A 3,923-nucleotide genomic window follows, 5' to 3' on the forward strand; every position below is an offset into this window, starting at 1 on the left:
TGGAGAGAAGTGAATCAAGTGAGAGAGGGAGGGCGAGAGAGAAAGAGGAGGGAGGGAGGGAGGGAGAGACGGAGGGAGACCTAGAGACCCCAGGGAGAGAGGTAGGAGGGAGAGAGATATTCAACAATATTGCGATTATATCGATACTGTGATGTGAGACTAGATATGGTCTTAGATTTGGGATAGGGTGGCGTACGTGTTGTCTTTTCCTGGTTTTAACCCATTGATACCTGATGCAGCATTTGTGTGTGTATCCCTTTAAGACTTAAGGTCTTAAAGGGATACGCGCGCACAAATGAGGGATATACACGCAAATGCTGCATCAGGTATCAATGGGTTAAAGGCTGCATTACAGTAAAGTGATGTACTTTTATGAACTTGCCAGACTGTTCTACAATAGCTGTTGTGTTATTTGCCTTCACCCACTTAAGCTGTGTTCACACCAAGATATTTATTTTTCTCTCTGTCGATCGATTCAACCCTTTGGAATCGCTCTGTCGCTGTGTTTAAATCGCTCGTCAACAGGCACAACAATTGACGGACATCTGGGGGCTATAACGTGACGCAATGTCATGATGTTTGTCCACTACGAGCCACCGTAGTTGTTTACAAGCTAAGCCTATCAGCGTGCTCCTAACGCAAGCTCTATACCAGTAGTACAGACTTTACTTCATGTCAGCTGTCAGCCTGTCAATCGCTCGTTTGCATTGACTTTGTATGTAAACTCGATGCCAATGCAAAACTTTAATAGGTCGGTGTGAACGCACCTTAAGTCATCATTATATTCACTAAGGATGAATAAATGAGGTAAATGGGAGCTACATTGGTATAAAATACTGATATGTATTGTGTATCGCCATCAGCGTTTCCTCTGTTGCTGGTCAACGTGTCCTGGAATATTTCAATGTGCTGGCCACATGGGAGACATTCCAGGTCAAATATGATCTGTGTTTATTGAGCTTAAAAACAAGAGATAGCATTTGATCCGTGTTGCAGCTGTCAACTTGTCATCTAACTTGGTGACAGCCCCGGTTACAGCAGCGCTAATAGGAAGCTAGCAGGTGTTAGCGGCGTCTATTACTGTTTCTGTTGCTTTAGGATCTATTAGAAAATAGCGATGGTGGCCTACGTTACACACGGACGGCTGCAGTAATGACAGCAATGGAATCGTTTGCATGTCTCTCTGCTGTCCCCACACGCGAAGGGAAATAAAAGTAGGATGAGAGAGATGTGTGGGTAATTAACGTCAGGAGAAACTTCCAACCAGCTCCTCACAGCAACGTCAGTTAGCAGTGACCATTGAGTGGTTTAACTGACTTGCTTCTGCAACCTGCAGGCTCTCCGCCACCTCCTCTGACATTGTAGAAATGCTAACATTAATAGAGAATCGAGATCATGGCTAACGATGGCTAGTTCCTTCCTAGTAGCGCTACTACCTAGGCTGTGGCTGACAGCTGCAACGCTATGTCAACAATGTGGGCCACGCTACCGTAATGACGCTGATAGAAGGTAGGGGTGGGAATCTCTAGGCACCTCACGATTCGATTCGATTTCGATTCAGAGGGCTACGATTCGATGATAAAACGATTATCGATGCATCGATTATAGATGCATCTTTTTTTCAATACATGCTTTATTTTTCTCACTGTGTGACTACTTTTAAAATAAAGTGCATTTTGAATTGCATTGTAATGATCCATAATTAAAATAAACAGATGAATTTACTTCCGTTATCTTTGATTAACAAAGCAAATGGAATTGATGTGTCAACTGGAAGGTTACATTTGCCAACATGTTTCCCAGCATTGCAAAGAACCAACAGGAAAAGAAACACAAGTGTCCCAGTTGTGCCTGTAGCAGCATCCTTGTAGTAAATGAACCTCACTTCAGCATATTCTGAATCACTTCTTCTACATGTTGTATCAGCTCTGCCACATTTGCACCCGTGTGGCTCTCAGTCATCACTCTTGTTTGGAGTCCATGAGACGCTAGCTGCCACTGTCAGTGTTCAGTAATGAAGTGCGCAGTAACAATGGATGTCCACACATTATAAGTTAGAGATATCCTACCCGCTTTCTTCAGTGAGTCCATAACTTCGGTTTTGGTCTCATTGTGCAGTCTGGCGATCACTGTGTCGGTAAAAAAAACGCAGAGATAAGACGTTGTACCTCAGCTTCAAAGTGTGCAACATAGCGGTTCTCAACGACTGAGTACGGGCATATATCCATGGCAATAAAAGTTGCAATGGATTTTGTGATTCGTTTCGCCCTTTCCGAGTTGGGTGGATGCTTTGGTAGCATTGCTTGCTCGATTGTTGGCTGGTTGGGAGCAACTACTGTCTGATTTCGCTTCACATGCGTTTGTTTTTCTTTCAGGTGCGCCACTCCGTAAACTGTCCGGGCGCTGCCTCGCGCTCGCAGTTTAGTTCCGCCTTTTCGTTCCGTCAACATCACGTTACAACTAACGTTAAAAAATCGATTATTGACATTTGTGAATCGATTCATGATCGTCCACGTCCGCATCTAAGAATCGATCCCCCCCCCTGATACACGTGGAAATCACCGGACATTGTGACCGGGGAGATTTAAATGTGTCAGCGTTTAACTGATTTTACCAGTAAAAGACCGTCAATTACCGCAATACAGAAACCTAAAAACACCAAGATATGACTTCTGTTGCATATCGTGCAGCCCTAAGGTGTGTAGACTCTACACCAGTGATATTCAACCACCATGTGGCCCGCGATGGAATTGCATTTTTTTTTTTTTACAGTGCACCTGAACGCAACATGCAAGATACCCGCTGAATAAGTGTCCAAATATAGAGGGGAGAGGAAGGCTATGGATAGAGGGAGCAGGAGAGAGAGGAAAGGAGAGATAGAGAGAAAAGGGGATCGGTGGAGAGAGAGAGGAGGTAGAGGTGGAGAAGGGAAAGGGGGATAGGGGGAGAGAGAGGAGGTAGAGGTGGAGAAGGGAAAGGGGGGATAGGGGGAGAGAGAGAGGAGGTAGAGGTGGAGAAGGGAAAGGGGGGATAGGGGGAGGAGAGAGGAGGTAGAGGTGGAGAAGGGAAAGGGGGGATAGGGGGAGGAGAGAGGAGGTAGAGGTGGAGAAGGGAAATGGGGGATAGGGGGGAGAGAGAGAGGAGGTAGAGGTGGAGAAGGGAAAGGGGGGATAGGGGGAGGAGAGAGGAGGTAGAGGTGGAGAAGGGAAAGGGGGGATAGGGGGAGAGAGAGAGGAGGTAGAGGTGGAGAAGGGAAAGGGGGGATAGGGGGAGAGAGAGAGGAGGTAGAGGTGGAGAAGGGAAAGGGGGGATAGGGGGAGAGAGAGGAGGTAGAGGTGGAGGAGGGAAAGGGGGGAGAGAGAGAGGAGGTAGAGGTGGAGGAGGGAAAGGGGGGATAGGTAGAGAGAGAGAGGAGGTAGAGGTGGAGAAGGGAAAGGGGGATAGGTAGAGAGAGAGAGGAGGTAGAGGTGGAGAAGGGAAATGGGGGATAGGTAGAGATAGAGAGGAGGTAGAGGAGGTAGAGGTGGAGGAGGGAAAGGGGGATAGGGGGAGAGAGAGGAGGTAGAGGTGGAGAAGGGAAAGGGGGATAGGGGGAGAGAGAGGAGGTAGAGGTGGAGAAGGGAAATGGGGGATAGGTAGAGATAGAGAGGAGGTAGAGGAGGTAGAGGTGGAGAAGGGAAAGGGGGATAGGGGGAGAGAGAGAGGAGGTAGAGGTGGAGAAGGAGAAGGAGTGCAGGCGGAGATGTGGAGAGCAGGAGGATGAGGTCATGGGAAGCAGAGAGCTGTGTGTTTAACATGAGGCTTAGCAGGGCTCGTCTGGCCCCTCTGCTTTAGGAACACACATACACACACACACACACACACACACACACACACACACACACATACACACATACATACACACACACTCGGTGCTCTCCACT

Source organism: Poromitra crassiceps (genome assembly GCF_964638095.1).
Source record: "Poromitra crassiceps genome assembly, contig: HAP1_SCAFFOLD_343, whole genome shotgun sequence".
Taxonomy (NCBI): domain Eukaryota; kingdom Metazoa; phylum Chordata; class Actinopteri; order Beryciformes; family Melamphaidae; genus Poromitra; species Poromitra crassiceps.